Source organism: Cricetulus griseus, chromosome 2 (genome assembly GCF_003668045.3).
Source record: "Cricetulus griseus strain 17A/GY chromosome 2, alternate assembly CriGri-PICRH-1.0, whole genome shotgun sequence".
Taxonomy (NCBI): Eukaryota; Metazoa; Chordata; class Mammalia; order Rodentia; family Cricetidae; genus Cricetulus; species Cricetulus griseus.
In genome coordinates, this window is record NC_048595.1 from 371,390,010 (window position 1) to 371,402,303 (window position 12,294).

At 52.1% G+C, this 12,294-nt stretch overlaps 1 protein-coding gene across 2 annotated transcripts in view; it reads left to right on the top strand.

Moving 5' to 3' along the window:
* Ptp4a3 (protein tyrosine phosphatase 4A3) overlaps nt 1-12,294 on the top strand; it is a 33,063-nt gene that overhangs the window by 8,313 nt on the left and 12,456 nt on the right. Inside the window, exon 1 of one of the 2 annotated variants that reach the window (XM_027403800.2) lies at nt 2,994-3,243. The exons of the other annotated variant lie outside the window; for it this stretch is intronic. The gene's annotated coding sequence lies outside the window, so the exon portion shown is untranslated. Of the gene's footprint in view, nt 1-2,993; nt 3,244-12,294 lie in introns of those variants that run through there. 2 annotated transcript variants of the gene reach the window in all.

Here is a 12,294-nt window from a genome sequence, read left to right on the forward strand (position 1 = left end):
TTGTGCCTGTCCTGGCTTCCTTCCTGCCTTGGGGAGTTGGGTGGGCCCTGGGGTCATACATCCCTGCCCCAGCCAGCTATGGGGAGGTCAAGGTACAGCTCCCTCATCCTCAGTTCCTCCCCTCCCAGTTGGGGAGGCTATGGCTTAAGACCCTGTCCAAAGCCTAGATGTGCTGGGATTTCCCAGACATATATCCTCCAAGACTGTCCTGTGCTGAAGGGAGTGAACATGAGAACTGGGCCAGTCTGAGTGAAAACAGAAGCTGTTCCTGGGCACAGTGGTGGCCACTGACTGTTCCAGGAGGGCTGGCAGGTCCAAAGCACTGCTGTGTACACTGCGACATGCTGCCCTGTGATTCAGCCTCACGCAGCCCTGGACTGAGAGTACCCCACCGCAGAGACTGTGGCATGACGGGAAAAGGATTGGCTGTCTCCATGAAGCCAGGTGGACAGAGTGGAGTCAGGATAGACATGCACAAGAAGCCCACCTGCCCCGTGCCCTTCACCTCCCCTTTGTCATGGAGGAAACACTGTGTTCAGAAGTACTGGGTCATGCTTGTTCCCCACCAGTGCCAGCCCCCATTGAGCACTGACTAGATATTGCTGAAGAGTCACCGGGCAGTCGTAGAAAATGCCAGGAACTCCCTTCTCTAGGGGCTGGCTGGCACCAGTTGTAGGCTGCCCCAGCTGTTGTTCACAGCCCATGTGGGGATAATAGGCCTCTAGCAGTTAGGGAAGGGGGAGTGCCTAGGAAACCTGTATGGCCCCTGCTGCTGCCACATTTGATGTTGCAGTCTTGCATTGGCACCCTGGTTCCACCAGCTGCATGCACACCTCAGTTCACTCGGTCCTGTGCACTCAGCTTCCTTGCTTTATGATCCCATCCATAGGTAAATCTGGTTCTTTCTTAGCATGTGCTGTCTTCTGGGGGGACCATGAGTAATCTTGGTGAGGGCATCCTGGGGTTGGAGCCTTCCTTTTCTAGGTGGTCCAGAGTGGTGACTTTAGATTTTCCCTATCTTTGTTTCAGGCTCTGGGGTTGGGAGGTTTGGCAGGAAGGGACAAGCCTGCCATCAGTCTTCTACTTCACTGGCTACAAGGTCCTGGCTAGGCCTGGCGTATGGGGTATGTAGTCCCCACCCTGCTTAGATCTGACAGGGAACTTGCTGCATTTGTATATATCTATTGATATATGCAATGTTCAGAATCAGGTAGACAAGCAAAGAGCCTCAGTGTGGCTCTCACTCAGTGGGGAGACAGACTGACAGGCAAGAGTGGTGATCACAGGTCAGACAGTGCTGATAGACAGGTGTTAGCCCAAGAGTCCACAGACCTGAGGTTCGAGTGATGAGGAGGAGGCATGGAGAGGCAGAGAGGGCCACTAAGCAGCGAGGCCAGAGCAAAGGCCTGGAGGCTGCACTGTGCTTGGCAGTTTGCAGATACAGCTGGAAGGCAGGTGCAAAGGAGGAGAGCTGTGTGCTGGGAGGCCAGAGGCCAGAGGATAGTCACAGGTTCTGGGGCTTTCCTTCCGGGTTGTGAGGGCAGCTGGAGGACTGAGCAGAGGTGGTCATGGTCTTACTGAGGTGTGTTGGGGAAGATGGAAGACCCAGGATGCTCATATGGAGCTACCAACCCCTGAAGCAGGGGTTGCCCTGCTTCAGGAGTCCTGTCTCTCAGGCAGATGGCTTGGCATCTCATCTGTCCATCTTCCCGGGCTGTTCTCAGTCTGGAGTTGTGTCCTCATCTTGTGCTGGATTCTGGGACAGTCCTGGATGATGACCATGGTGACTCTGAGAGCTGAGTACTAGCCCAAGCTGACTTTCACTGTAGGTGCTCTCTTACTTATGTCACAGTGGGCCTTCATTACTACCTTTGCTTCTTCTGGGTTCCCCCATGGGCCCCCACCATTCACTCTTTTGTTAACAGAAGTGTGCATGGCATGTCTGTCATTGTCCTGTTGGAGTGCATCGAACAGTCCCCAGATGAGCTGATCCTGGGGATGTCTAACCCACTACACAGTTGGGTAGACTCTTTGAAGGCCTATATGAGTAGACAATGACTGGCCAAGTTTCCTCTTCTTCCTCCTAACCCAGTGCTCAGGCTCCTTCAGCTGGAGACACTTAGCTGCCAAACTCTCCCAGGAGTCAGCACTGTCTGCTACTGGTTCTGTCCAAATGAGCTCATTAACCAGCCTTGGGCTTGCTTTACTTATCCAGTTGTGTTGCAGCTTTTCAAATGCTTAGACAAACATTTCCTGTTCTCAGGGGGGAGAGAGCTGGGCTCTTCTGAGGTCCCCATTGCCCAGTGGCCCTCTAGGACTTCCAGCCTCCTCTCTCAGTTTACCTCACGCCTCTTCCATGGCAGCAGCCTGCATTTTACCTTGCATGGTGCCACAACTCCACTAGACCTAGGAAGGGGCTGACCCAGTGCCCCCAAGTATGGGCTGGATTCTGTCATCCTGCCCCTGTTCCCATGACCCACTTCCCTGCCTGGACTTAGTCCTAGGCTTCCTGGTCCCTTCCAGGGTGTCTGTTACAGTGCTCCTGGACCCCAGCATCTCACAGAACAAATGGGGGGGCATGTCCTACCTCTCCTACCCCTGCAACATTCAGCACTGTCCCCAGCTTGGGCTCAAAACGATCTAAATGTCTCTTAACTGAGGACTAGATAAAAGCATGGTATGTTCCTGCAGTGGAATATTATTCAGCTAATAGAAGGAATGAAACACTGGCATGCTAGAAGAGAGTTCTTTGAAGACATCTTTGTGTGGGAAAAGATATCACAGTGGTTCCATGTGAGATCCTTTTATCCCGAGAATCCCAGGACAGGGAACCACAGATGGGGGTCAGGGGGAGAGGTGAATGCTTGTGACTGCTCTCTGTGCTGGGTGGTGGTATCCAGAGCTCTACAAGTACTTTGCCTCTGCGCTACAGCCCCAAGGCCTTCTAAGTTTTCGAATTTGGAGAAAGGGTGTTGCTGTGTACCTGAGACTGACTTTAGACTGGCAACAGTCCTCTAGACTCACCTGCCTGAGTGCTAGAGTTAAAAGCAAAATTCCCCTTAAATTTTTAGTTAAATTTATTTATTCAATTATTGATTGATTAATTGATTAAATCTTGCAGGGGTTGTTTTCCTCCTTCCACCATGTGGATCCCAGGGATTGAACTCAGGTCATCAGGTTTTGCAGTAAACACCTTTTATCTGCTGAGCCATCTTGCTGGCCCCCTTAGTGCCGATTATACAGGTATGTCTGCCATACTTGGCTGCAGCATTTCTGTAGTGATGAAGGTATTCTGGAATTGGGGAATGGTGATGACTGCCTGATACTGTGAATGTACTAACAACCATGTCACCACATGCTTTCTGCATTGTGTGTGTAGGCCAGAGGGATCAGCCTTGAGTGTAGTTAGTATTTCAGGAGTCATCCACCTTGTTTTCTGAGGCAGAGTCTCTCCCTGGGCCTGGAGCTCACCAAGTAGGCGAGGCTGGCTGCCCCCAGGATCTGCTTGTCCCTTTCTTCCAAGTGCTAAGAAAACAAACAGATGTGGCCATACTTCTCCCTGGATGCCAGATATTGAACTCGGGTCTTCATGCTTGTGTGGCAAGCACTTTCCTGATTGAACCATCTTCCTGGCCATCATCATCATCGTCAACATTAATATCATCATCAGCATCATCATCATGAGCATCATTGACAGCATCATCAGCATCATCAGCATCATCAGCATCATCAGCATCATCAGTATCATCAGTATCATCAGCATCATCAGCATCATCATTGACAGAGTCTTGATGTCTTGGACAGCATCTTGGATTAGGTTGATTTGAAATTTACCATATAGCCCAGATTGGTCTCATACTCATGAAAATCCTCCTGCCTCAGCTTCCCAACTGATGAGATTACAGATAGGTATCACCATACCTGGCATACCCAGAGGGAGGCTATCCATTTTAAAATGGTTAGCATCAGTCAAGTGTGGTGGTGCAAGCCTGGAATACCAGCAGTTGTGAGCTAGGAGGTAGGAGGGATTCAAGGTCAGCTTCAGCTACATAGGGAACTGCAGGACAGCCTTTGCTAGTAAGGCTTGCCTTAGACAAGCAAACAAAAATAATGAAATAAGGTAGTTAATTTCATGTTACTGATTTTATCGGAAAGGAGACGTTGAAAACAGCCTCGCCTCAGGGCTTGCTGAGCATATGTTCTGGATTTGTGAAAGGACTGAGGTACCCTTGGCTTTGCCTAGTGGTTGTGATAGGACTCAGTTTACAAAGGCTTGGTGCTAGGAACTAGGGTGCTGGGCCTTGGCTGCTGCCCTCCTCCTGCTTGAGGAGCTCGGAGTGAACACAGTGGTGAGCCTGGAACCATGAGGGGGACCTATTTTTTGTCCTTGTGGCCAGTGCAGGGTGCTTGCTTCTGTATGTCTGCCCTGTGGATCCCCAGAGTCTAGTGATGACAAGAGCAGCTAAGGACTCTTTCCCTAGCTTGTAGTCCTCAAGGTACTAACAGTGTTGCCTCTACAAGTCTTTGACTAGCTTTGCTCAATGGGAGCCTCGGCAAGTCTGGCTGATCATGACTGCCCAGCCACAGTAATGCCAAATAGAGCAAAAGTCCCAGCTTACCCTGAGAGCCATTCTGGGGCACTGGGTCCTTCCTGCTCTATGGTCCTGGGCTGGGCTCCCCTTCAGTGCATGACTCCCTATCTGCCTCAAACCTGGTTTGGTGTCTCTGACCCACTCCTGTTGGGACTCATAGGAGGGAAGGCAGCCCAGAGGATGTGGGTGGTTCACCAAGTGCCTGCAGGTCCCTCGCAGCAAGGCCAGCCTGCAATTGGTCCCCAGATGCTGGGAGGAATTTACCTTAATCCTGGGAGCTGGGAAGGTGTTTATACATAACCACATAGGCTGCTAGGTCCAGTATGCTCAGTGTTCATGTCACCTCTCAGGACTTAGTAAGTGACCTACTCCTTCTATGGGTATGGGAAGTTGGCCATGCTGGCTTAGGCAGGGTGACCAGGAAGTGGCATGGACAGCAATAAGCCATGGCTGGTGCCTTCTTGCTGGGTGTCAAATATGGGGCATGGAGTGACCTAGTTTGATGTTGCTGCATTGGACCTCTATATCATTCCATTGTACTTAAGTTGGTGTCAGACACATTCTGGAAAGCCTATTGGCCGTCTCGCCTCTGAGGTCTCCATGTCTAGATTGAGGACTCTGAGAAGTCCTGCAGAAGAGAAGTTACTTAGACTGTTTCCTGAAGAACCTGGGAGGAGTACCAACCTCAATGTAGGGGGACCTGGCCCAAAGTCAAAGCTCTAGGGACTCAGCTTGCAGGGCTCTGGGAAATGGGGGGTGTCTCTTAGATTCTGGAGACTGAAGGCATCTCCATCAGGGCCAGGCTTCCAGAGCATCCATCTCACAAATGAGCAGACAGAGCACAGAGAGGTAGAGGATGCCACTCAGTGTCACACAGCTCATACTAGGGATAGGTAGCAGGGAACAGCCAGAGGTCCAGTCTGGTGATTTCTGTATGAGGAGTAGGTTCTATACCCAGAAGTCAGAGGCTAGGCAAGGATGTGAGGCAGCCACTGGGGTAAGTCCCCTCATCCGCATGCTTGCTAAATCTTTAATGTGGGGTTAGAGAATGAGTGTCAAGTCTTTCTGAGTTGCCTCAGTTTCCCCAAGTGTCATATGATGTCACAGGGGCTGGCCAGGCTAAAGGGAAGGAAATGATTTAGGGATAAGTAGGGCCCAACAGAGGCTGTACACTCAGGGGCCAGTACTGGCTCTGCCAGTGTGTGGCCTCCAGGAAAGTAGTTTGTGTGCTCAGATGTGGGGGGATGCATGTGCCTGGTGGCACCAGTCTCCTGCTGTGAGCTCATATTCCCAGCAGCTGTGGACAGCCAGCAGAGTCCCATGGTGTGGTCACTTCATTGTCTCAGGGAGGAGGCCTGCTGCCTTGACACCCATATGCCTGGCATAGGCTTGGCCTGCGTGGTGACCTATGAAGCCAGTGGGTGAATGTGAGACTAACAAGCTGATGTTCCAAGGTCTTGTGGACAGGGAGGCCTGAGGGAGTGAGGCCTACAACACTCTTGGCTCGTCAAGGATCTGTAGTGACCAGGTCTTTTCCACCTGTGTCCTGGGGCTCTCGCTTAGCTGGGCCTCTGCTGTCCCTCACACACTAACCCTTTGGGGGTGTCAGGGCTGTGTCTTACCACCATGTTAGCCCAGAAATAGCCATGACCTCTATGGGCAGCCTGGCAATGCTGGAGCCTAGAGGCCTACGTGCACCAGGCCAAGTCGTCTCACCGTGAAGGCCAGCTATTTTGGACATGACCTCTTGAGGCCAGGTCAGAGCTCTTTCCCGTGGCTCCTTGGGCCCCTCTGACGTGCATCCCAGGACCTTGGCATGGAGCCTTGGCTCCTGACGTGATCTCCAGCTCCCCCCCACCCCCGCCATGCCCGTCTGGCCCCAGAGCCCTGGGCTCTGGGTGGGACTGAGGAGGAATCCCATAAAGCAGACTCTGGGTGAGGGGTGGACTGTCTGAGTTTGCCATGCATTAGTGGGCTTGGCTACTGTAAGGAGAAAACACATAGGAAGTTATACTCTGGGCTGGCTCTGTTTGTGCTTCAGTTTCTTCATCCAGAAAATGGGGTGATAAGGTATTTCCAGGACTCTTCTGAGATTTGGTGTGGTATATATGACCATCACACGGAGAGGCTTTGGGTTTCTCTCATCTCTTAGGCTTAGATATCAGGCCCAGAGAGCAACCAGCATGGGGCTGGGTAGGGGGATACAGCTCCTGTAGCATAAATAATAAAACCCAGAGACAGATATTGGGGTTCAAGCTCAAGATCAGAAAAGCAAAGCAACCAGCCACTAGAGAGTTCTCACCTCTATCAATGCTCAGACTGAAGGGGCAATCCACTAGACCTCAGACTGCATTTCCAGACAGCACCACTCCACAAAATCTCAGACTGCTCCCGAGACTGCACTGAGCTCCTTATATTCTCTCTAGTGCTGGGATTAAAGGCGTGAGCTGTTCTTCTTTTAGACTAATTCACTCTCATGTAGCCAGAGTGGCCTTGAATTCACAGAGATCCATCTGCCTCTGTCTCCAGAGTCTCAGCTTCTATGACTATGGCTAGCTTTGCATTCTGATTTCCAGACAAGCTTTATTAGATCATAGACAATATATCACCACAGCTCCTGAGCTGGTCATTAGTTAATCCTGCTTTGAACCACGGACCACTCAGACACTTGAGTTACCATTGGACCACAGTCTTTTACTGTGTGACCTGGGTGTACATATTTGTTGCCTGCCGGGGACTTCTGCTGTGCTTCCTACAGTAGAAGTAACCATAGAGTTCATCCTGCCATAGTGGAAGACCACTGGCCAGCCTACTGATTGGTCCTGCTTTAAAAGGCCAGGCTGGCTTAGCTTCCTACTTCCCAGGTGGCTGGGTGGAGGTGGGGTGGAGATTGGATCCCCATCCAAGAGCAAAATTCTCCCATCTGTCTGTGGGATGCTGAATGGGTTGGAAGTTGTTTTCAGTGTTGGGGTTGGGCACGAGGGAAGGGCCACATGGCCAGCTGGCTGCTAGCTGCTGACCGTTTGCCGATGGCTTTAGGATTTTTGACCCCTGGAGGAGGGTCCCAAGTTGCTGTAGCTTGTCCTTTGTGGAGAGGGGCTGTGGCCAGTGGCTTGGCACCTTGCAGGCAGGTAACTTTTGCAGCATCAGCACGCCTCTAATCTACTTGTGTCATGCACCTTTTCGCCATTGTGACAACTGTACAAAGTACAGGTTTGTGTCTCACTTTGATGTGGGCCCTATTCTACAGGCATTCTGACTGTGAAGGTGGTCTCAGTCCCTGGTGGGCACCAGGAAGGGGCTGTATTGGGCACTTAGTGTGGGTCTTTGTGTCTGCTTAGGACTTCAGACTCCCATAAGTTGGACTTATCTGTTAGCCAACAATACTAAAAGGAGGTATCCTTGGGTCAGGGACCCACTCAGCTTTTGTCCCTTCCTACGGGTTGCACCTGTTGAAATCCACTGGACTCGGTCTGGAGAGATGGCACAGTGGTTAGGAGTACTGGCTGTTCTAACAGAGGACCTGGGTTCAATTCCCAGCACCTACATGGCAGTTCACACCTGTCTGTAACTCAAGTTCCATGGGACCTGACACCCTCACACAGACATATATGTAGGCAAAACACCAATGTACATAAAATAAAAATAAACACTGAAGAAAAAGATCCACTGAATGGTTCCTAGTGTTCTTGTTGGGGGCTTTTTGTGATAGTGGGGTCCTTTCCTCAGGGGCTGTTAGCACCAAGTGAGTCCAAGAAAGTCTGTGCCCTCTGGGATGCCATGTGCACTCATTGGCACTAGGCTTTGGAGGCCTTGCAGCTTAGGTGGCACTATGCCAGGAGTTGGCACCAGCCTGGATGATTCCAAGGCGGGAGGGGGGGTGCCAAGACTTTGAAGAAATGAGTCTTATGCTAAGGCTGTGGTGGGTTTTCAAACATGGCTTTCCCACTGGGATCCTGGACCTGCAGAATTCCTGTCTTAGCATCTGGTACCTCAGAATCACAGGCTTATGGCAGCCAGTGTCCCATTGGAAGAACCCTAGACTTCCCAGGCGTTCCAGGGCTGCAGATCTGCCCTCACACCTGCCACAGCATGAATTCAGGTAATCCCTATGCATGAGTGGACTAGGAGTCTGTGTATATAGATGGCACAATGGAAACCTGAGTCCAGTGTCCCGTGCAGACTGAGCCAGGCTGCCTGCCCCAGGGAGGGAGGGGTTTAGTGGGACCTGGACTGCAGCAAGGGTGGCATGACAGGGGTGTGAGGCTCCTGGCCATGCAGGGATAGGCAGAGTGAAAGAGGGACTGTTGGCTGAGGGTAGGAGAACTTGGTAGGCTCTGCACACCCCTGGAGACTCTGGTGGTCCAGCTACTGCAGAATACTGGGTTCATATTCCCGGCACAGGTATCTGGTGGACCATCACATTTTTCCCCAGAAATGTGCCTGTGGATGTCCCATGTGTGCAGGTCCTTGGGTGTGCACATCTCTGTGTGGAGGCATGAGTGTACATTCCTGTATGTACATGTGTCTGTATGTGCAGACATGTGATTCATCCCCACATGTAGCATGTCTCTGTGTGTGCATATCCATATGTAGAAGTGTGTGTACAGCTTTCCTTACATTACTATGGTTGGAACAGCATTCTGGTTGGGGAGGGGCAAGTGACTAGTCTTGAGAGGCAGGAGCAGTCCCTTGTTTATGGAGTTCCACTTCCTGGGGAATGAATGGGGAGTGGGGGTTAGTACTGAGCAGGAGCGATCATGGATGAACCCCTGGGCTGGTCCTGGGTAGGCTTGGTGTGCAGGTCTGGCCCACTTTCCCCTCCCACTTCCTACTAGAGGAAGTGTGGCCCCCAGGAGGAACTGATGGGACATAGGGCCCAAGGCCAAACCCAGACTTCTGCCTGGTGGGGACATCTGGACAGTGATTTGGGTATGGAGCTGCCCACTTGGAGGGTAGACTGAGACTCTAATTCTGGCCTGCACCAGGCAGGCTGCCCACCCCACTGGGCCATGACGACCTGCCATCTACCCTCCTATGCCTCTGCTATTACAGGTCCCCAGAGGACTGCCTGTCCTCCTCCCCTGCACAGCAGGGAAAACCGTACCAGGCTGTCACCCTGGGCACTATGTCCCTACCCTGTATGGGCTGCCCCTGAGCTGGATCCTGCCTCCACCCCTGGCATGCATGAGGTGATAAGATGACACTAGCTGCAAGTGAAGGGTAAGCTCCGAGGACCCAGGTGGTGAGTGTTACCAGCCCTGAGTGGGTGGGTCCTTGGTGGAGGCCAGCCAGGTAGAAGAGCAGACCCCAGATGGGAGGATGTCGTAGCACTTCCTAGGGCAAGTGGGGAAGGGTGTCACCCTTGTGGCCAGGGTGGCATCTTCTTCCTGCAGGACCCAAGTTCTGCCTTTCTCCTACCCCTCTGTGTATTATGGGATACCTGGCCCTTCCTACTATGGTACCCAAGCTTTGGTGTAGGCTGATCCCTGTGTCTCCTGTTACTTCCATGCCAGCTATACCATCAGAAAGTGGGTTAGGACCACCGTAGATGGCGATGTGGTGGCATAGCCCTGGTGAAGCATAGCCATGGACACCCTCCTAAACCTGCTGCACAGAAGGACCAGTGAGGTCAAAGAGCCTCCTCCACCCCACCCTAGTCAGCCATAGTATCCGTCTAATTGTATGGCTGTGGGTCCTCTCTATAAGTGGCAGATATCACTCTTAATTTCTACTGCTAACATGTGGTCTGTCATCTGTTATCCTTTTGGGCCTAAAGGTCCTGTGTGGTACTCAAGAGTCACTTCTCATGCTGGTCATAGCTATGTACAAAGTGACAGTCTCTGGGCTCCCAGGGGTGGCTGGAGGAGGTGCTATGGCTGGTTGGAGTGGATTGGGCCTCCTGCCATTTCCTTTGGTTGCCCAGTAGGCCTTGTGGGTGTGAAGCTTCCGAGTCTGTGCAGTTCACACAATAGGAGATGGGAAGGAAGCCTGGCTTGGACCAGACAAGCAGGATGTAGGCAGCCCTGCTCCTCATTGTCCATCTGTCTGGCCACATGTAAAATGGGAATCCTCAGTTTTGGATCTCAGGTGAAGTTTGTGTGTGTGTGTGTGTGTGTGTGTGTGTGTGTGTGTGTGTGTGTGTGTGAAAGATATGGTACAGACTGTGAGCTGCCAGTCAGGTAGTCACTGGTGCCTGTTGCTATAGGAGGATGTGGTTGGTCCCTACCCTGGGAACAGAGTCTGCTTGAACTCTGTCTTCCCGATTTCTCCTTTTTATGGTGACTGTGTCCAACCCATGCTTTCCTGTGCTGTAACTCCCTGCCTAGGATCTCATGCTTTCTGTACCCGCCCCATCCTTGTGATCTCTGGGAGTTCATTATGGCCTTTGCTTCCCCATAACCCAGTGCAACCATGGGGCCTGGAGTCCAGAAGTGCTTGGTAGGTGCACATGTGATTTGGGACTTGGGACACTGAGAGTGATTGGTGTTCCTGAAGAAGGAGGCCCTGGTCCTGGGGGTGTCTGAGGCATTCTGGGGGAGAGAACAGGGTACCTGGAGGTGTGAATCCCATACCCTTTCATCCTCCCATTGAAAGCCAGTGAGTTTTGTAGGCTACAGGAGTCATGGAAGGTGTATGAGCTGTGGCAGGTGGGAGGCACCATTTGATCTGGCAGTTTAAGTCAAACTTTGAGGATAGCTGTGGTGACTTGCTTTGCACAGGAACAGGATCTCAGTCCTGGTGCTAATATGTGCTGCAGGCGAGACACCAAGCTGCCCTTCTAGATGGACACACATGTCTATTACCAATACCTTTGTTGTAGAGGAGTCCCTGATGGAGGCCTGTGGACACCTGGGGGGTCTCTCAAGTTCCCCTGGTTGGCAGGGGCAGAAACCATGGGCCATTGTCCTTTGACACAGCTGGGTCTCCAGGCAGAGTCCTGAGCCTCCTGGGGTACTTGGATGTTGTGAGGTAGGGGCTAGATGACAAAGTTGAGGGCACATGGCCTTGGGGGACATCCAGGTCCAAACAGTCCTCTGCTTCCTGGATGTAGGTAGAAATGGGAGAGCAGGCAGTGCTGTGCTTGCTCTGGGTGTGGGTGCAGCTTGGCGCTTGCTTGCTTCTGGTGACTGTAAGGGAGGTGAGTTGCTGTCTTCATCCTGCTTTAGAGGTGAGGGAACTGACGCATGGAGTTCCTGCTAGGGTTACTCTGGAGCAGATTAACCTGATGACAGGAGCAGGAAGAAAAGAGCCAGGAGCCAGGGCTCCAGAGCAAGGGGCCAAGGGCCATTGGTGTTCCTACTACAGAGGGGGAGGTAGGATGAGCTGGTTCAGGGTGCTTCAGCTGTGAGCAGACAGCCCAGTGCGGGACAGCACTGGGAAACTGAGGCATTCTGAGTCAGTAGTGATGCCTGCCCATGGCACTGGCAACTCAGCACTTCTCTCCCCATCCTCCCTGTCTCCATCCTGCTCAGCCCTGTGACTGGCACCAGGGGGTGCTCAGTATGCTTGTCACACTGATAAGCAAGTGAGTGAGTGAATGAATGAATGAATGAATGCCCAGTTCCCCTTGCTCCTGGGAAAGAGTTCCAAGGTCTGTGTTAGTGTAGGGGAGATAACAGGTTGTAAAAGGCAGAAGACATGTGGCTCACATGGGCTGAGCTCTTGGGAGGTGAAGGACAATGTAAGTGGAGCAAAGAGG